The sequence below is a fragment of the Chlorocebus sabaeus genome, chromosome 26 (assembly GCF_047675955.1).
Source record: "Chlorocebus sabaeus isolate Y175 chromosome 26, mChlSab1.0.hap1, whole genome shotgun sequence".
In the NCBI taxonomy this organism is placed as follows: domain Eukaryota; kingdom Metazoa; phylum Chordata; class Mammalia; order Primates; family Cercopithecidae; genus Chlorocebus; species Chlorocebus sabaeus.
This window is the reverse complement of record NC_132929.1, coordinates 12,664,392-12,687,103: the sequence shown is the minus strand read 5'-3', so window position 1 is coordinate 12,687,103 and position 22,712 is coordinate 12,664,392. Positions and strand designations below refer to the sequence as shown.

Below are 22,712 nucleotides of genomic sequence, written 5' to 3'. Positions count from 1 at the left end.
TCCTAATTTCTTCCATAGTACCCTGGGTCTAAAAGAAGTAGATTGCTCCCTCTTACTGTGTCATATCTTTCTTCTACCTAAGCCTAAAAGGCAGAAGAAATATTCTCTGGGAGAAACAGGGAAAATAACTTGAGCAGGTGCTCTAGGTTTGGTTCTTGAAAAAAATAAGAGCAAAAAGAATAATTTAGACATTCCTCTCTCAAGCAAATGACTTCTTATGACCATATAAGACTATTTTATGGAAATTTTCAAATTGATATTTCATTAATACAAAACAACAATTAAAATGTCAGGATCTGTTCATTTTGGATACTTTTGTAATTATCCTAATTCTCTTTTACAACCACTGACCTCTTGCTTTCTTCCTTACTAGGGGTTTCCTTGGGTCAATCAGAAAGGAGGTCATGAACTCAGAAAGGTAAAAGAAAAAGCAGACTATTTCAGAATATTACTTCCAGTACACTTACCTAATTAATTAATCTATTTGATAATACCCACATTCCTTATAGCAAATTAAGTAGAGCCTACTCTTAGATCTTCACATGTTATCATTCTGTGACACTCCCACTGAATCTTTCTCAAGTTTCAACATATCTTTCTTACCAAGGCACAATGACTGCACTGCAAAAAAGGGTTCCCGGGTCAGATGATTTATGACATCGCGCTGTGGTTCAGAGAAAGGATAATGTCTTACTTTTTCCTGATAATACTTATTATTGTGCAGATCTCATTTTCTGTGGTTCCCTATTACTGATAACTGATGCTGAGCATATGAGAGCTCAAAGCTGATTAAGGTACTTATCAGTGGGAATTCCACTGACTGCAACAGGTGGCTGTGGTGAGATGCTGGGAGAGAGGAAAGATAGAGGCAGGCATTAGTTTCTTCATTTACTCTGAACCTGTCATCAAATTATATTAGGTTAAGAAGCTAGAAAATGGTTAGCAACAGTTGATGAAATCAACTTTTCCTTGTATTGACTCTAATGGAAACAAGTTGTAGAACCAACATCATGACAGGAATGTCAGAAATATAAAGAAGAAAAAATATTACGTCTTCACATTAACAAGTGAACATTTTTATTTTTTATTTTCCCATTCCTATTCATATGTATTATATCATTTGTAATAGATAAAAATCTTACTGAGGGTAACACTCTCAACATGAGATGGATTTCTCATAATGTATTTATGCTCTAATTAAAGACAATTTGACCTTGTAAGATTAAAAAAACTTTTTGCCCTCAGAAGGTCAAGGCTGCAGGGGGCCGTGATTGCAACACTGCAATCCAGTCTGGGTAGCAGAGCCACACTCTGTCTTAAAAAAAAAAAAAAAAAAAAAAGATTGGGAAAACCTTTAAGACTAACACATCAGGACTCCGACTAGTGTTAAAAAAAAAATGATGCTTTTTTCTTATGAAGAACTTACCACTGTAACTGGTCTTACTGTTAAAATAGCCTAATTAGTTGACGGGGGGATACTAATTTACCATGACAAATATACAAATTTCCTGGTGTTTCTTTTTAAATAAACAGAATCAAATTATTTTTGTCTTAAAAAATACCCATGAGATTATTTCTTGTGATGGAGTATAAATGTCTTTAAGCTTTTGTCATTTAGTTATCACATCATTTTTAGTCTTTCCCAACAGCCTTCAAAGATAATTATCATTCTCGAAGATTCTACTGGCTATATTTGACCCTTTGCTCTTTGAATTTTTGGCTTATTTGAGGGCTAGCTGACATTTTTATGATATTGAGTCTGCTTATCTATGAGCATAATATATTTTTAAATTTATTTAGGTCTTCCTCCTATATGTCCTCAATAATAAATTACAATTTTCTCCATAAGAGTTTGCATGTTTGAATAATTTACAGTTTCTTTATATTTCTGTTGCTATAAAATTTGTAATGTTTGTAAATTTTAAATCAACATTGTTGGAGTATAATTTTTATATGATAAAATTATATGTGTACATTTTGATAAGTTTTGACAAAGGTATATACAAATATAATCACAACTCTAATCAAGGCATATAAAACAATTCTTTCATGCTTATTTGTAAGCAGTCCCAATCTCCACCCCAGCCACAGAAAAACACTGGTCTTCTTTTTGCCGTTTTTGGGATCTCCAATTACTCATATGTTAGACCACTTACATTTGTCTCACAGGTTATTGAAGTTCTGTTTAAATTTTTCAACTTTTTTTACTCTGTCCTTTAGTTTCAATAATTTATTTTCTATTTTTTCAAGCTTACCAATGTTTTCTTCTAAAGTGTATAATCGGTTATTAAGTTCATCTAGTGAATTTCTCATTTCAGAAATTGTATTTTTCAGTCCTAGAAATTTCTACTTTAAAAATCTTTCATTGTCTCATTATGTTCATGTTTTCCTTTAAATCCTTGTACATATGTATAATAGCTGTTTTTAAGATCCTGTTTGCTAATGCCATCATCTCTGTCATTGCTGAGTTGTTTTTTATTGAATGGATGTTCTCTTGGCTTTGTGGCATATTTTTCTGTTTCTTTTTGTGTCTAGTTTTTTTTTATTGGTTGCTAGATATTGTGAGTGTTATACTATTGAACATCTGAATTTGTATGTTTTTCTTTAAAGAATAGTGTGTTTATTTTTGCAGGTCATTAGTTACTTGTAGACCATCTTGATCATCTTGAGTTTTGCTTTTTAGCTTTGTTAGGGTAGGTCTGGAGTATCCCTTAATCTAAGGCCAATTTAGCCCTACTGTTAAGGAATGATCCTTCTGCAGACGCTACTGAATGACCTAGGTGTTTAAAAAGTTCTCTCCACTGTGACTAATGAAAACTCAGTGGTCTCCCAGCCCTTTGTGGACTCTGTGAATTGTTCAGCTTACAACTTCCTTGCAGTTGTTCTTTGCCTAGCCTCATGAATTATCATCCTGTGTAAATAAACAAAATGGTATATAGTGAAAAAGTCAAGAAGACTTTTATGCAGATTTCTGGAACTTTATTCCATTAATATGGTGAAATATATTGATCAGTTTTCAAAAGTTAAATCATCCTTACAATTTTGGGGATAGACTCAAGTTGTTCATAGTGTCTTTTTTCTTCCCCTGCATTTAGTATGCTAAAATTTTAATTAAAAATTTTCCATCTATGTTAATCAGTAAAACAGGCCCATAATTTCCCTTCTCATACTCTTCTAATCTAGTTTTGGTACTAAAATATTATTAGACTCTGAAATAAGTTGAAGAACTACTGTTCTGCATAATAATTGAAGTGTGTTTTTCTTTGGTAGAATTTTGCCTGGACCTGTTTTTCTGCATAAGCAAATTTTAAATAGCTGGTTCAATTTCTTTAATTTTCAAATTTATGACTTCTTCATATTCTTTTGAATAAAGACATAACATATGTAAGGGAAGAGCATCAAGCTTAAGTGTACATCTCGATGTATTTTTACATATATTATACATTACTATAATACATTATATAGACAGATACATAGATACAGAGAGCCATCTACCAAACAGATAAAGACTTAGAACATTTCTACTACTCAGAAGGTTCCTTAGCATAATATCCTGAAGGTTTATCCATGGTGTCACATGTTGCAAAATTTACTTCTTTTTTAAGGCAGGATAATATTCCATTGTATGCATATACCACATTTTCTTTATCTGTTTATCTGCTGATGGACATTTAAGTTGTTTCTGTATCTTGGCTATTATGAATAATGCTTCAATGAACAAGTGAGTGCAGATATCTCTTTGAGATCCTCATTTCAATTCTTTTAGATACATAACCAGAAATGAGATTGTTTGATCATATGGAAGATATATTTTTAATCTTTTGAGGAAATTCCATACTGTTTTCCTTAGCAGCTGTGCCATTTTGCATTCCCACATTATGCTAAGTGAAATAAGCCAGTCACAGAAGGATACATGCTGCGTTGAGTCCAGTTACATGAGGTATCTAAAATAGTGAAATTTATAGAATCGAAGAGTAGAATGGTGTTGCCAGGGTGTAGGGGGAGAGGAGAAGGAGGTGGAGTTGCTAACCAATGGACTGAGAGTTTAAGTTAAACAAGATGAGTAAGTTCTAGAGATCTGCTGTAAAGCATTGTATCTATAGCTAAAAGTAATAATACTGTATTGCACTCTTGAACATTTTAGAGGAAAGATTTCATGTTAAGTGGCTGTACCACAAAAAATGTGGAGTTATTTTTAAGGTTTTTTTTGTTTTGTTTTTTGTTTTTGCATCTTTCTCAATTAGTACCTTACCTCCTACTATTCTGAATTCTATCACTGTAGATAGTTTTGTCTATTCCTAAAATTCTTATAAATGGAATCAAATAGTGTGTGTGTAAAGTGCTTAGCTTCTTTTGCTCAACATAACATTTGTGAGATTCGGCAGAATTCTATGTACCTGTAATTCATTCTTTTTTATTGCCCTATAATATTCCAGTGTTTAAATATAACAAAGCTCATCCATTCTCCTATTAATGGACATTTGAATTGTTTCCTGTTTGGAACTGTTATAAATAAAACTGCCACAAACATTCTTATACAAGCTTTATAGTGATAATATGCATTCATTTCTCTTAGGTAAATACTTAGGAATGGAATTGTTGGGCTAAATGTTAGGCATGTGTGCAGCTTTAATAACACACTGGTCCCCCTTTATCATAGAGAACATGTTCCAAGACCCCTAACAGATACCTGGAACCCCAGATAGTACTGAACTCTATATGTGCTATGTTTCTTCCCATACACTCCTATGAAAAAGTTTAATTCATAAATTAGGCATAGTAAGATATTAACAACAATACCTAATAATAAAACAGAACAATTATAACAATCTACTATAATAAAAGTTATGTGAATATGGCCTCTGTCTCTGTTAAAATATCTTAATATTTTCAAACTGTGGCTGAGTATAGATAGCTGAAAATGTGGAAAGCAAAACCATGGGTAGGGAACTGTGGTCTTCCCAAACAGTTTTCCAAAATCATTGTAACAATTACACTCATGCCAGCAATACATGAGGGGAAGAATTCTTCCACAACCTTGCCCACCCTTGTAATGTCACTCTTTTTAATGTTAGTCATTCTTGTCGGTATGTTCTAGTATTAATATATTACTTTGGTTTTACTTTGCATTTCTCTGATTTGGAATGATGCTGTGTACCTTTATGTACTCTTAGTATTTATTCGAATATTCATTCTTTGAAGTGTTTCTTCATGTATAGGATTTTGTTATTGTTATCAAGTTCAAACTAATCATCAGAGAACATGGGTCTTTTTTGTTTTTGAGTTTTTGATGCTTATGTTTTGATATGTATACTAAGGAAGGAGACCACTATTACTCCTGCTGCCCTCCTCCCCCCACCTGGCCTAGTTCACAGACAGGAGGAGGGGGAGAAGGCAAAAAATGAGAAAGAAACAAAAGTAAGATAAATAGCCAGACAACCTTGGCACCACCACCTGGCCCTAGGAGTTAAAAAAAGTGATAATAATAGCATCAACCCCTGACCTAAACTACTTGTGTTATCTGTAAATTCCAGACACTGTATGAAAAAAAGCATTGTAAAATTTTTTATTCTGTTAGCTGATGCAGGTAGCCCCCAGTCACGTTTCCCACGCTTGCTAGATTTATCACGATTCTTTCACGCGGACCCCTTAAAGTTGTAAACCTTCAAAAAGGCCAAGTATTTCTTTTTCGGGGAGCTGGGCTCTTTAGACGCGAGTCTGCCCAGGCTCCCGGCAGAATAAAAAACCTCTTCCTTCTTTTAATCCGGTGTCTGAGGAGTTTTGTCTGCGGCTCGTCCTGCTACAATACAAGTTTGCTTTACGACACTTTTTTTTTGGTTAGAAATGTGTGTTTGTAAAGCATATACTCTAATTGTTGGGTGGTTCACATCTTCTACATTATACCTAATTTTTCTTGTCCTGAATTACTGAGAAAAGTGTGTTAAAATCTTCCCCCATGTTTATGGCTTTTTCAATTTCTTTTTGTAATTCTGTCGATTTTTTACTTTATATACTTTGAAGCTATTAAATACATATGCATTTTAAATAGTTATACCTTCTTGGTGAATTTTTTTTTTCTTTTCTTTTTTAACAAGAAAGGGAACCACTCAGACTGCATTCTTTCCCTCTTACTCTCCTGGAGGAAGAGAAGAACCATCATCAATGGTACATGGCGGTTGCAGTGAAGCAACAAGAGCCTGCTTCATGCTCAGGCGACAATGCTAAGACTCCTCCTCATGGCTTCCAGCGCTCTACATATTTAGAGAAACTTCCCTAGTAATGAACTGCATAGAACGATCATGATTCTTGAGAGTATCATCTTGAATTTTTCTTTTCTTTTGTTTTTGTTTTTTTGAGACGAACTCTTGCTCTGTAAGTGTAGTGGCGCAATCTCTGCTCACTGCAAGCTCCGCCTCCCGGGTTCACGCCATTCTCCTGCCTCAGCCTCCCCAGTAGCTGGGATTACAGGCGCCGCCACCTCGCCCGGCTAATTTTTTGTATCTTTAGTAGAGACGGGGTTTCACTCTGTTAGCCAGGATGAGGGTCTCGATCTCCTGACCTCGTGATCTGCCCTCCTCGGCCTTCCAAAGCGCTGGGATCACAGGCGTGAGCCATTGCGCCCGGCCCCTTGAATTTTTCTTTTTATCATTATTTGGCTTTCCTTTCCTTTCCTTTCCTTTTTCCTTTCCTTTCCTTTCTTTCCCTTTGTTGTTTTTGAGACAGAGTCCCACTCTGTACCTGGGCTGGAGTGCAGTGGCACAATCCCCACTTACTGCAACCTCCACCTCCCGGGTTCCAGTGATCCTCCAGCCTCAGTCTCCCAAGTAGCTGGGATTACAGGCACCCGCCACCACACCTGGCTAATTTTTTTGTATTTTTAGTAGAGATGGCATTTCACCATGTTGGCCAGGGTAGTCTCAAACTCCTGGCCTCAAGTGATCCTCCCGCCTCAGCCTCCCAAAATGCAGGGATTACAGGTGTGAGCCACCGTGCCCAGCCTTGTTTGGTTCCTTTCTTATTCCCAATAATGCTTGATGTCTGGTGTCACTATAAATATATTGACTTTATTTTGGGTAGTAGTAATATTTGCATGGTGTGCTTTTTCATCTTGTACTCACATTTCTGTGCCCTTGTGTTTTAAGTGCACCACTTGTAAGCACTGTATAGTTTATTTTATTACTGTTTTAAAATTCAATCTTCCATTAAAAAAATCTGTCTATTTTCAATCTGTCCATTTTAAAAGTTAAACTTTTAGCTGGAGAGTTTAGTATAATTAGTGATGTATTTGGATTTTTTTTTTTTTTTGGTCAGTTGAAATCCCAGAAGGAAATACATGGCATGATTTGTAAAAAAAAACAAATAAACACACACACACAAACAAAACAACAACAACAATAAAAACACTTACAAAGGTACAGTCTGGGTATAGGAACACTAAAAGGAAAGCAACCCAAAACTCATAATTGCAGGCTTCATTTCCACCAAAAGTGCTGGGGGAATGAGAGAAAGTAGTAGTTACTGGGACCTAGAGTCAGAGAATGCTATGTGTAGAGTGACCTGACAAGAACTGAGACCTTTGATTAAGGAATCAGCCAGTCTGATGTAATCCCGCAGTGAGAAAGCTGGGGAAGTGAATACTCAACCTTGCTTTTCTTTTTTCTGATCTTCTACTCTTCAGAAACAAGAGGGAAAGGAAGTCTCTGATTTTGTCCAGGGGAGTCAATCTCTCAGGCCACACAGCAGGGTAGAAAAGTATATGTAGATGGTGAATCTGGAAAGGCAAACAAAGATACCCAGTCCACATTTCTACTCTATTAATTTGTGTTTTCTATTTATTCTTTTAAAATTTTGCTTTATTTAGGTATAGTTGGTATGCAATAAACTGCACATAAATAAAACATACATGACAAATTTAGACAAATATATATACTCTTGAAACCATCACCACAATCAAGATGATAAATATAACCATCACTCCCCCCAGATTCCTTATTTTCCTTGGTTAACCCCTCCCCATGGCTCCCAACCTCCATGCCCACTGATCTGCTTTTGGTCACAATAGTTAAGTGTGTAACTTCTAGAATTGCATATACATGAATTCATATTACATTTAGATATTTTTGTCTAGCTTCTTTCAATGAGCATAATTATTTGAGATAATTTATGTTGTCATATGTGTCAACAGTTCGTTGCTTTTAATGGCTGAGTAGTATTCCTTTGTATGGATATACCACAAATTGTTTTTCTGTTTACCTGTTGATGGACATTTTGGTTGTTTTCAGCTGTTGGCTATTACAAATAAATCTATGAACATTTGCTTTCAAGTCTTTCTATGGACATATCTTTTCAATTTTTTTTTTTTAAATCAAATACCTAGGAGTTGAGCTGGATCATATGGTAGTTGTATATTTAACTTTTAAGAAACTTCCAAGTTTTCTAACAGCAGTATATGAAAGTTTCAGTTCCTCCATGTCTTTGCCAACACTTGGTGTGGTCCATCTGTTTTATTTCAGCCATTTTGATAGTGGGCAAGGATATCTCATGTAGTTTTAATGTGAATTTCCTAAATGTCTAGTGCTGTTGTGCATCTTTTCATGTCCTTCCTTGTAATTTATATGTCTTCTTTGGTGAAGTACCTATCTAAATCTTCTGCCCATTTAAAAATGTGTTTTTTTTGTTTTCTTATTATTGAGATTGGAGAGTTCCTTATATATTATGGACACTTTTAAAAAAATCAGATATATGATTTGCAAAGACTTTCTTCTAAATTGCAGCATGTCTTTCTATTGTTTTAGCAGTGTCTTCCAAAGGGAAGAATTTCATATTTCCTATGAAATCCAATTTATCTGCTGGGTCTGGTGGCTCACACCTGTAATCCTAGCACTTCTGGGAGGTTGAGGTGGGTGGATTGAATGAGTCCAGTAGTTTGAGACCAGCCTGGGCAACATGGCAAAATCCCATCTTTACAAAAAATCAGCTGCACATGATGGCACATGCCTGTAGCCTCAGCTACTCAGGAGACTGAGGTGAGAGAATCACCTGAGCCAGGGAAGTCAAGGCTGCAGTGAGCTGTGATTGCAACAATGCACTCCAGCCTATGTGATGAAGTGAGGGACCCTATCTCAAAAGAAAATAAAATTTCAGTTTATCAACTTATTCTTTTATACATCATGCTTTTGGTGTCACATATAAGAAATTGTTGCCTAACTCAAGGTTGTAAAGTTTTTCTCTTATATTTTTCTCTAGAAGTGCTATGGTGTTCGATTTTACATTTAGGTCTATGATCCATTTGAGTTAATTTTTCACATGGTACAGAGTATAAATTAACTTTCATTTTTTGAATAGAGATATTAAATTGTTCCTGCATCATTTGTTGAAAGACTATCTTCTCTCCAATAAATTGCTAGTCCACTTTTGTAAAAAATATGCAAGTCTGGCCAGGCATGGTCTATTTCTGGACTGCAGTCTGTTCTGTTGATTTGTCCATCTTGATAGCAATACCATCAAGTCTTGAGTACTATAACTTTATGTTAAGTCTTAAAATCAGTTATTAGTCCTTTTGCTTCATTCTTCTTTGTAAAAGTTGTTTTAGCTAGGCCTTGCTTTTAAAATTTGTTAGGTAGGAATAGCAGAATGCTCAGTTTAGTGCTAATTATTTCCCCACTAATGATAAAAGACCCTTCCAAGTAGTCTGTAAAATGCACCATTAATTTTGCATTTTCCAGTATGGCTGCTGGATATAGAAATTCTTTCTGGCCCCATGTGAGCACCTGGTACTATTTCCTCTCATCGTTTCAGATTGTCCTTTTCCTGGCATCAGCTGGTTTTCTTATACACGTACTGATTCATATTTTGCTGAATACTTGAGGGCAGCCTCTATGTTTATTTTACTTTAGGCAATATTTCTTCCCCAGATTTATCAGGAAGATTACTAAATAATAAGTATTTTAGAGAGTATGTATAACACATGATTTAAAGCAAAAATAATGTAACTTTATCTCCACTGGATCACTTACGAAATGCTTCAGAAAATGGAGTTCTGATGCCGTTTTGGTCCTCAGGGCATATGGATAGATTCAACACAATGATTATTCAGTATCTTGAGTCAATCTGGTTAGTGACTAACAACTTTTTCTAATAGAATTCTTGATTCTCACTCTGGCCAATCCTGCCTTGTGTCCAACCATAAAAAATCTGGTTAATGTCCTAATAATACTGGAGAGCTCCTTCTGTCTTTTTCTGACAAATTGCTTAGCACAATCAGAGCAGTTCCGTTTAGACTGGCAGCAAGAAATAGTGCTTTCTGTTCCTCCGTCTGATGGTTCATTTGGCTTATTATTTTAAATTGGGTATAATAAGCTCCCCAGGATGATTTTCCTTCAGCGTTGACTGGTCTTTGCATTGGCTGATTACACAAATTGACCATATTGCCACTTGTTTCTGGTTCTTGAGGCTAGAAACTTGATTTGGGATTCCATGATGGGAAGAAATATTGTGATCCTTCTGGCTTAAAAGAGACTTTATTTGCTTGACTGTTAGCCGAAAAGGGATTTAAAAAAGTTGCCAGAAATTTCCTTCTCTTCCTCATATTGCCTTTAGTGTTTATTATTCATTTTATTAAATCAATACTTTGATAATTAATGCCTGCTACATTCTTGATATTTTGTTTCTCCACTTGCTGAATTATGGGTTTGCTAATATAGTTTGCCTATTCGTTTTTTTTTTGTTTTTTTTTTTTTTTTAAGCTGAAGAACTTTAAGCAGGTGAGGTTCCTTTTGCAAAGCCTGATTGGCATGTGTCATTTAGTCTGAAATTTTGGGATTTATTCTGTATCATTTTGTATAATATTAATTGATTTGAAGTTAATCGAAATTTCTTTAGTTTCTGAGAATCCACATTGAGCTTTAATGTAATAAAATAAAACATCTTAATTGTTTGCCTCGCTCATTCATATGTGTACATTTAACGTAAGTGTGAACTTCAAAGTTAAAGAATTGGGAGGGTTCCATCGAGGAGAGGGCATGAAGATGTATTTCCCTTCCTTCTCTTTCCTAAGAAGACTGTTCTAATTAAATATAATAGAAAACAATGTATAGAGCACAGACCTTTATTGCAGCAAATAACATAGAATAGGCATAAGAAGTCCCAATGACGTAAGCATCAGATATCTCTTGGATGTTTTCTTATCTGGCTTCCATCATGTTTATCACCTCTTACTGCTCTTAACTTCCGTAAGATAACTTCTACTAAGTAACAAAAGCCATCTCAAATCATTTAATCATTCAAGGGCTAGCAATTACTCTTATATCTAGCTATCTATGAATATGGTTGTTAATAACTTCTATAATCTAAACTCACTCATGAATGTAGTTTTTTAATTCTTGCAATAATGCCCCTTTAGAAATTAATTTTAGGGCATCCATTAGATAATTTCCCATTAAATGACTTATTACTTCAACACTCATCTGTCAGAGAGTATAATAGGAGTCACTTCTGATTTTACCTGAGATTCTTACTTCCCAAGGTAGCCAAAAACCAATCTTGGGGTGGAGAAAAAAGGAGTAAGGAGGCAAAATACCTGGACTCACTTTAAAACCTGGCTTTTATACATGGGGACCTCATTATCTAATTACTTCATTGAAGTTCTAAAGTTATTAGGCAGTCTAGGGAAAAGTCCATTACTGAATTAACCACTTATACAACTAATCCCCATCCAACTAGCTCTCCTGGCTTAGCAGAACATTTGTATCAGCCTATTGTGTCAATGTCTCGGTTAGTCTCTCACTGACTATCAAATATTATAAAAAGCCAACAATGCGATATAATATGATACAAATTGACTGCAAAGAGAAATTATATATATTTCAAAAGTTGTAGAATTTTATGAAGGAAATGAAAGTAATGTTGGTGAACTGCATACATCACATTTTAAGCCACTATTTGACATACAGGGATCTGGCAGAGTTAATTTAACAATCAGAGAAGAGAAATCAAGGAGGATGATTAAATAGAGAATGTGAATATCAAAGTCTTAGTAGGACCCTCAGAAAAACCTAATTTAAAAAAACTTCAAATATTTTCCAACTGATAGTCTTGTGTTGCAGAAGTGAAATGTGAAATGATGGGTGTATTATCCTGCCTTACAATTTTGTTGGGAAAATTACAACAAAAGTCAATATTTGATTTACTCTTCTTGATTCTGAGTACTGCATTTAATTATAAAATATATTTTGTTACTTATAAAATAAAATGCATTTGCTTCAATAATTTTTACTTTAATTTTTACAATTGTTCTCAGCAAATCCTTTTGAAACGTGTTTTTTATCAAATTACGGTTCCATTTTAAGTGAATTCACTGGGAGATGCCTTTTGCTGACACCAATTAACCCTGGGCAATGAGAACCTCTCAGGCAATGAAGTGATCCATTTTCTTCTTCTCTTTCACCCTGCTAAATCAAAGTTTAGCCTAAAGCTGCTTCCTTACGTATTTTAAGTTCGGCCTAAAGGTTTTTTGTACATCATGAACTCTAACAAGTGAATGTGCAAACAGACCATAACCTGCACTTGTGCCAATCACTGAGTTTTGGACAATCAACTGTAGCCAACTGTTTGAAGCATGTTCAAATAAGGCTAATGCCGAGCTGTAACCAATCCAGCTGTTTCTGTACCTCACTTCCGTTTTCTGTACCTCACTTTCCTTTTTCTGTCCGTAATCTTATTCCACCACATGGCTGTGCTGGAGTCTGTGAGCCTACCCTTGCTCAGAAGGCTGCCTGATTTGCGAATCGTTCATTGCTCCATTAAAATCATTTAAATTTAATTCAGCTGAAGTGTTTATCAACTCTCCTCCACTCCCCACTCCATTCCCCGTTTAGCTCCTTGCTTTCTCTACCTGTCCTTGCTGTTGTGTGGTTTTCTTCTTTCCTAGCTATCATCTCCTTTGGTGAGGCTCCAGCTCCTGGAAAACCAGAAGGGTAAGTGCGTGTAGTCAGTCTCCTGAGATGTTTCTTGAACTGCTGACAACTTTGCAATTTCACTCTATTAGGAAATATGGAAAATACATTTTAGGTCTATATCCCTACCCTTATTCGTAACCATTTGAAACAAATAGTCATATTCTATGAGGGCTGGTTTACTTTTACTAAATCTTAGGAAGGAGAAAAATTGCTATAGTGATAATTAGCTAGCCCCTCCTTAAGGAGAAAATTGATGCAGAAAGTTCCAGAAGGAGAGAGTAAGAGGGTCAGGTCTTTAAAAATGTCACCTGATCCCCTTTGAGAATCAGTCTTGAGATTCGTACATGGTAAATGCTCAAAAAATATTCACAGATTGGCTAATTGGCAAATAAGAAGCCAGTCCTAGGACCCAGTGTTTTCTCGTATTGTCAATTCGCTCTAGAGCAAAGTCATGAAAAAGCCTGGGGCACAGTGCACACTGCCTTTGTTGATTGGGGCTTAGATTATTTGCTAGATTGATTGGTGTTTCTCAACCACACAGGGAGCTTTAAAAACTGATGACCAGGTTGCACCCCAGACCATTAGGGAGGGAACCAGTGCTAGTACATATAAAATTCCCTTGATTATTTCAGTGTGTAGTCAAATTGGAAAACCATCTTCTTAGATGATGATATTTCTATGCACTTTCCTTATGGCTCTGAGGTCTCAAGTTTTCCTTTTAACTTTCTCTTCTTCTTTTAAAATTACTTTTATACCAAAGAGAAGGCATGATGATGTCCTTTTAACTTTCTGCAGCAAGCACCAGTGCAGGTAATTTGACACTGATGGGGAGGCTCAAAATTGTCCTGGGAGTATGACGAGGCAGAGTGCTCATCCTGGTGCTGTAACTCATCTAATTTAGCACTGGGGTCAGGTTGAAGCCTCTCCCACCATGGGAAAGCCTTTTTCACATACACAGTTCTCAGGTGGACCTCCCTCCACTTCTCTTCCCTGTTACGACTCTGATTACTATGAATGCAGACAGCAGCTCTTTGAAAGGGTGCCAGGGCTTGGAGATTGACGGAGGAGACATCCCTCCTGCAGCTGTACTCTTTCTCCTTGGCTCCTTCTTGTGGCTGCTGTCAGGCTCACTTCTTGAGATGTTAAGAATGAAATATTGCTCTGGTTTTCTTCTTCCCAACCCTCACTTTTTTTGGGTGATATGCAGCACAAAACAGTCTAGAAATATTCTTCCTATGCCAAACCACGGTCAAGTGTGAACCTAGAAAACAGATGAAGCAGACAAAATTCCTGCCCTGGCAAGAAGCCTACATTTTAAACTGCACATTGAAAAAAGCATTCACTAGGATGTAATGTAAACATTGACTTACAAGCTTTGGTGTGCTCCGTGTTTGTGTTGTATAAGTAGCTTGTTGAAACTGAAGGGGAAAGAGATTTATAATCTTACTTATACAAGTCAGGCAATGTTCTGTGGGGGAAGAGGGATTCTTAGGAGCTCTTTAAGCGAGGATAATGTGAGTATTTGGTCTTAATAAGCAGTGAAATGAAAAAAGAGGGTAACATTTAAAGAAAGATTCAGTTACTCAGGAAAGCCAAGTTAATGTATTAAATAATGGTATAGAGGTATCAACTATGTTTTATGTTACTACTAAGCAAAAGATAGTTGCAAATTCTTCTATATCCATTCATTTAAAATAATATTTTTGACATAATAAACACGGCTAACATTTATTGTGTGTTTAGCATGTATAAAACACATTTATTCTTCAGGAAAATTCTATGTGCTAAGATACTATACCCACTTTACAAATGAGGCATTGAGAAGTTCTGTAACTTGCCAAAGGTCACACAGGTAGTAAGTGGCAAAGTCAGAATCTCGACTTACAGTCTAGCTCTGGATGCTCGGTGCATTAAGTTGACTTTGATTGTTCTGTGTTATTTTGTTTAGTATAACTGCTGATATTGCTTATTCTACTTTCTTGCAACTGAAATAAAATCTTGTGAGTTGAGTCACTTAATTCCACTGGGTTCATTTGAGATGAATGATAATTACTAGTGGCATCTAGTGATGTTTATTCTGTTGATCTGATATAATAAATGGAGAATTTCTGGCAGAACATTGGAGTATCAATTAATTGATTTATCCACAAGTATTCATTTTCCTGAAGTGAAAATTAGATTTTGTTCTTTAATAACTATTTGTTCTTTGGTAAAGATAGGAGAAATAACTAGTAGGTAATTATAATTTATTTAATTTCTATAATAGCTAACTCAAACCCATTTGGAAATGATAAACAGGAAATTTTACGTGGATAGTAGGAAGACTACAATAGCTTGAGGAAATGTAGGAAAAGTTATGCAAATGGATGTAGATGCTAGTGAAAAGCTCCGTAAAACATGTAGCAAATGTAGGTAGACTTTCCTATAATCAGTTCAATAGGCATTCAACACTGGTTGTATGTCATAGTTACAATTGAGGACAGTATCTTAGAAATTCAGAATTTAAAGATCTATAGCAAGCAGTAGAAAGCCTGGTCCTTAGTAGGCACAGGTTGAATATCTGTTGAATGGTTATTACAGAATAAATTAAAATCATTGCCACAAGACAGAAGGAAACAGGCTCAAACTTCTCTTTTTGTAAAACAATTTTTACTTGCATATTTTCTACCCAAAATATATGTGGCAGATATCACTAATGAATATTAATTAAGTGGGTCACATTCAGCTACTCAACATTTCAGATAAAAGATCGTCTTGAAAAAAGATGGTAACCACAATTTCTTCTAATGTCCTCGGGCACTATACTCAACTACCTTCTGAGTTGCCATTCCTGGTGTGAGTGTTGTTTGCCTTTTTTAGGTCATCTTCTTTTTTAACTTGATTTTTGTTCTTTAATTGTCTAAAATATATCACCCACTTTCAACCTCACGAAAGAGCACATAGGCACGTGGAGCATTTTACCAAATCACCTAATATCTGTGCTTTTTCTTTTTAATTATCCACTTTTTAGAAGAGATAAGTAATAGTACCAAAATACCATTTCTCCTTTTCTTTCTTTTCTAAATGGTCAACATGAAGGAAGTTGAGAGTCTCTGGTCACTCCTTCTGGACACACACAGACACCAGCATCCAGCCTCCTTTTTAACTCAGCATATTCCATTTTCCATGTGATGCTTTGAATCCATGCTATCCCTTCTGCTCTTTCTATTCAACCTGATATTGAGACTGGCCGAAGCAGAAGCAAAACCAAACCAAACCAAACAAACAAAATCAGGTTGGCTGTCCAGCATTCTTGTCAGCTCCTCTGAGCCAGTGGATGGCACCTGGAAAATCAGAGGTGACAATTTTGTGCTCTGGTTTCTGTCCTGTCATGATGGAGATAATAATACCTGTCGCCGAGTAGTTGGTGAAATTCAGGTGAAAGTTATTGTGAATAATGGCCACACAACTGTATGGCTTTAAGCCAGTCCCTTGTTGAACGAGAAGCAAAATCTAACGAGGAGAGTGACTCTGAAAATGAGATCGTAGGTTTAACAGCTGCATTTCCAAACCTGAAATGGAAGACATGCTGGGCTCTTCTTTGCCTGAGCTTTTGGTTGGGGCAAGAGGTGCCCTGAAGTTCTAATTTTCAGTCTGTATCTCAAAGGTAACGTCTAGAAATCAATTTTCTGCTTGTCCTCTTGTTTAGTCAAGGGGAGAAATTTGCTGCTCATGAAGGGCTGAGGGCCTGACACCACTTCAAGAGAGCGTTCCAGGATCACAGGTTAAGGTATCTTCTGCGTAATCTCGTCCGCCCCACACTGCAGACAGCTTCAACCTTGACCTAGAGGGAATTTCCTTTCTAGAGGAGAGCAAGGAAATTCTGTTTCCATGTTAACAGAGGGAGGTCTCCTCCTGTCACTGACTGCTGCTGTTAGCTTTCTGGGCTCTGGGAGCCCAATTATGTGTGGAAGCATTATAAAAAGGAGCCAGCGCTCCAACTGGCATGCAGAAGACACGGACACCGATTCCGTCAACAAATAAATGGAACGCGCTTGTGTGTTGGTGCACACATTTGTGGTTTAGAAGATTACCTTTCAAAGTGGACTTACTGTGCAATTGGAAATGAGCTGAGACCCCCATTTCTATACCTTTCCTGCTTGGATGGTCTGGATGTCATCGACACAGGCAGCAGAGAAAATAACAGCAGGGTTAACTGTTCATGCAAGTGTAATAATAGTCTTTAACAGAAGAAGAGTAATTACCTTTGTCTAGTTTTCCCTGCTGTAAAATGTAATAAAATAGAGACCAGTGTCTGCTGCTGATATGCACCAGGCCTCTCTTCTGAAATACACGCCAATGACTCTGAAACACCCTTTGCTTGCAAGCTAAATTCACATCTTAATTTTGAAAAATCCATTACTGTGGGGTAGATTTCCTGAATGCGTTTGACAGCTCTCAGGCCAGTGCTATTAGGCGAGAAGTCTCAAAGCAGTGGAAGATTTACAGCCTGGGAGATCATAGAGCCTGGGTGGGTGCAGTCCCATCCCCCATCGATTCTCCAATCGGGAGATGACAGGAGGTATCTGTGTAGCAGAAGGAAGAGCTTCAGAGGGGTGGCTTCATTTGGAAATAGAGGCCCCTGTTAGCAGCCGGAAGCAGTGGTGCTGAAAAGCAATCGCTGGTGTCAAGAACTTTCTTAGCTAAGCAGTGCAGCTGGTGGCAATAAATAGCATTCTAATAAAGGAGGATGTTCAATCCATGACATAAGCACATACTGTTTCAACTACCAAACATAATTTATGAGGATGCATATGTCTGAAATGGATTCCCCCTATACACTGATGAATAAAAATGCAAAGATTTCAAAAGGAGGAAAAGATCTGCATTTTAAATCAAAGTAAAATGGGGAGATCGATGAGAAGTACGCTGCTTTTTAAAAGTACACTATGATACATAACATTTTAAAGATGTGTTGGGTGTCATATTGTACAACTACGTCCATTCCTAAGAAAGATGGATGCTATTTTCTATGATAGTGAATGCTATATTTATGACATGGGGTCTTATAACACTCCACCTCTTCCCAGAAGCTGCAAAAATGCAAATGCTTACATTGAATGTCTTGGACCTTACTTTCGAAAACATAAGCACATGTTCTTACCTAAGCTATTGATGAAACCCGGTCAATTTCACATAATCCTTAAAACAGTTCTGAAGGAACTCAAAAATGATGAACCAGAAAAGCCATGTGTACTATTAGGCTTAAACAACAGGGCTCATTTGACCCCTTAACTCATTGACTCTGCATGAGCAAAATAAGTTATTAGTTTTGACATAACCAGTGGTTTATTTTACCATCTACTGCTGTTCTTTGTTACATGTTCTATTCATATCACATGTTATTGCTCTTTATAATTATTGTGGAACACAGCAATTGCACAGACTGTATCATATCCCACTGGGATAAACATCGTAGATGAGGGACCAGAAGAACTTGTCTTTGACTTAAAGTTTATTCCTACTGCTTTCTTTACACGAGAAAGATTTTTCACTGATGGCATTCACAAAACTAACTCTATGTTTTAATGACTATGGAGCCACTTTGAATAGCACTTTATTCAGGAACTCCAAATGCCAATTTGTTTTCTACTGTGAGGTGTGTGTTCAAGCTTATGAAATGAATAGCTGGTTAATCTTTTAAGCTATTACTCAAGGTAAAAATCCACTGAACCTGAAAGCAAAATACAGCATTTACACTGCTGTTCTTTGAAATTTATTTTCCATGCTGTGCCTGTATAACTGTTTATTAGTAACATATTTTTGCTTTAGAAAGGAAGCAAAGATCTGGTAAGCTCAGATGTCAATGGGTATCAATATTTTATCATTTTGTTGACTTTGAAACTCATTACCTAGTGATAGAGAAGCCGAATTTCTATTCTCTTCACGATGGAAACAAAAATTAGTAGCGTTGCAGCAAAAAGACATACTGCCAAATGGATATTATTTTTATGTGTTTTAATTGTAAGTGCAAACCCCATCTAAATAAGGGCAGATATATTTCCACTGTACAATGTGTTTGTGTGTTGTTTTTTTTTTGAGACAGAGTCTCGCTCTGTTGCCCAAGCTGGAGTACAGTGGTGTGATCTCGGCTCACTGCAACCTCCGTCTCCTGGGTTCAAGCAATTCTCCTGCCTCAGCCTCCTGAGTAGTTGGGATTACATGTGTGTGCCACCACGCCCTGCTAATTTTTGTATTTTTAGTAGAGGCAGGGTTTCACTATGCTGGCCAGGCTGGTCTCGAACTCCTGACCTTGTGATCTGCCCACCTCGGCCTCCCAAAGTGCTGGGATTACAGGTGTGAGCCACCACACCCGGCCAGGGCAGACATATTTCAAAGTACCATATTATAAAGTCAGGAACCACTATAGAATAACATGAAAGCTTTGACATGTTCTCCTTGGTGCGGAGAAAAACACTTTAGATAATCAAAAGGGAGAGAGCTGCTAGAAAGATCTTGCTTGACTCTGTCCCCTAAACTGTTCAGAACCAGATGGTTTCAGAGATACTATACATGAAGCTGATAAAGATTTCAACCCAGTGGTTTCTGGGAGAATTCTAGGCAGATGCCATCAGGATGTGCTTAAAAAGTTAAACAGCAGTAATGAATTCCCTTAAATGTCTCTTAAAATGCATATGGATTCTCCAAAGTCCGTACTTTGATTTTGTGTGTGAGGCTGATAGCTATAAGTCCAAACAGGGGAATGGAGCTAGTCAAGATTTTAAATCACTTGCATACATGTTCTTTCTCTAAGTCAGCAACAGGGAAAACCTGAAAGTTTATCTTACTTTTCAAGGAAGCATAGATGAGCATATGGTGAACATCAGTTATCTTAAAAGTAAGTTTTGGTCATGGCTGAATATTGCCTCTTTTTTCTGAAATCATTAGCTCAGGACTGAATTAACCTGACACACAGGTACAACATTAAAGAGAGTGTTGACAAGAAACTTCTCAGTCATTGTTCCACATACTAGGGACAAGTACACACCTTTGTTGCTGATTGTAGATGGAACTTGGAGAATTTTAAGGGCAAAAGTAGAGTTAGGAGTGGTACCACTCTGACTCTTACATTGAATTGCACCATGTAAATTGAGGTGTTAGAATCATCTGAAGTTCCTTTTGGAAAACATGACCTAGTGGCAGTTGCCTTGGTGTAGTCTTTCACTGATAATCTTCAGTATTCTCACTTTTAACAGAAGGAAATGTGCTTTCTACTGCTAATGAAATTTTTGTGGTGGTGTAAGAGGTAACAATGAAAAATTTTGAAGAACACAAGCACCTAGTGGCAAGAATTTCCAAGTCTGGAATTGGGGTGCCCAGCCTCTCTCTTGAATTCTGGATTCATATTTTCATCTGTCCACTTGTCCTGGTACCTCTTTCAGCTTGATGCATAGTAAACACTGGCTCTTCTCTTAAAGGAGAAATTTCTTTCCACTCTCAGTGCCAGGGAAAGCTGAGTCTTTATTTTTATCCTCAGGACAATGTGGATCTCACACTGAGACGACTTCTGTCTTTGCTCTCACCATTCAGAAACGTCAAGCCAAGTTGGTCTTTCTTCAAGTAATCATATACATCATACAGCATGCATTTTGAGTGCTAATTTTAATCTTGACTTCAGCTTATTTCTCTTCACCTTAATTTCCTCATTTATTTCATTTTTAAGCCTTTTGTAATGTTTCTACCCCAGCAAGGCACCCCCAAATCCATTTATACAAAAAAGAGGAACATAAATAATCCAAATTTGAAAAATGTCATTTTCTTCCCCATATCTTCTTTTATACTCAGTGCTTTAAATTACTGAATTCTTCCTTTTCTTCAGTCACCATTTCTATTCAGTCTCCTTTTAAATATTTCCTGAAGCCACTCCTTGTTTTCCTGTTCTCCTGCCATTGCCTTAATTCAGGTAGGTCATCTGATTGACCTCCCTTTTAGACTTTCATTTTAATAAATTCTCTCCCCATGAATACGGTTATTATTTCTCTGCTTACAAATACAAATATTATTACTTCCTTGCTTAAAAATTGGCTTTGTACTTCCTGTAGGCTAACATCTAAATTTCTGCCATGTGCTATTTATTATCTGACCCCAGATTTTCTTCTAGGCTTTTTCATTGCCCTTCCTCATAATCCCATGCAACCTGCCACCCAATAATGCTGACTTGCTAATAATGTCCTGAACATGCTGCATTTTTTTTCATACTTACACGTTGTTTTTATGCTATTCTGTTTGCCTGGAGAAAATAATCTCTGTGCCCTAACCCTTGTCCCTGTATTTCCTAGAGAAAGACTGCTTCTTGTGGAGGCCTCAGCTCAAATGCTATTATCCTCCAGAAATGCCCAGGCATAAATACTCTCTTCTCTGCCACCTTTCAACTTGGAATAAGTTTTCATGGTGGCATATCCCACAGGTATTTTAAGTATTTGTTTACTTGTCTCTTACCTTGATGAGACCCTAGTTCTACAACAGTAGGGTCTTGTTTTTCTTCTCTGCATCCTCAGTGTCTAGCATAAGACTTGGCACACTGTAGGTGTTCTATAAATGTTTATTAAATTAACGAATAGAGGAATGGATTACCGAATAAGTGAAGGAATGAATTAATAAATCACTTACCTCTGGTGAATGAGAGACAGAACCAGATTCTCTTGCCCTGTTGAAAATACAGGTGATTTCCACATTTTTACCAGTTGTTACGGGTTGAATTGTATCCCTTCCAAATAACCCCTAGTACCTCAAAATGTGACCACATTTGGAATTAAGGTCATTGCAGATGTAATTAGTTAAGATGAAGTCATAAAGGAACAGGGTGGGCCACTAATTCAACATGACTGATGTCTTTATAAGAAAATGGTCATCTAAAGATAGAGATACACAGGGAGATAATGCATGATAACAAAGAGATTGGAGTAATGAAGTTGCAAGCCAAGGAATGCTAAAGATTGTCAGCAAACCACCAGAAACTAGAAGAGGCAAGGAAGGGTTCCCCCGCAGTTCTCAGAGGGAGCGTGGCCTTGCCAATGCCTTGATTTTAGATTTCTGGCCTCCAGAATTGTGAGATAATAAATTTCTGTTGTTTTAAGCAACTCAGTTTGTGGTACTTTGTAATAGTAGTCCTTGGAAACTAAGACACTCTCTAAGCTCACTTTTAAATGTGGGGATTATTTTTATGTAATTTTCCTTCATTTAATTATGATAATATTTCAAGGTAAAATGGTGCATCACTTAGACAGTTTAACAATTTCTTAAAATATTTCACTTCAATTTGTTAATGTTCACAATGTTTCTAAACAATGCTTCTCTCAAATATGTCAAATAAATACTTCAAATGTGAATGTCATATTTATCAGTAACACCACTAACCTAAAAAAATGGTCCTACCAGAGCAGTATTAAGGAGAGTCCCTATGTTGCCTGGCACTGGAGCATTAAAGTCTCAGTAATCAGAATTAATACAGTATTTGAAAAAAATCAACTCTATGGGGGTGTCATTTACATACAATAAAAATGAATCAATTTTAAGAGAAAAGTACAACAATATGTTTATCCATTTACATGTTGATGGATGTTTGAGCTGTTTCCAGTTTTTGGCTACTATGAATTAAGTTCCTATAAATGTTCATTGCAAGTCTTTGTGTTGATATATATTTTCATTTCTCCTGGATAAATATCCAAGGGTGGAATTTCTGGGTCATAGGGTAAATGTATATTTAAAATTTTAAGA

General features: G+C 36.6%; 1 non-coding gene across 1 annotated transcript; it reads right to left on the bottom strand.

Moving 5' to 3' along the window:
• Nucleotides 1–6,102: 6,102 nt before the first annotated feature.
• Nucleotides 6,103–6,322, bottom strand: LOC119628252 (small nucleolar RNA U3). Its single transcript, XR_005244545.1, has one exon. It is a non-coding gene; the product is annotated as a small nucleolar RNA U3 (small nucleolar RNA).
• Nucleotides 6,323–22,712: the final 16,390 nt, after the last annotated feature.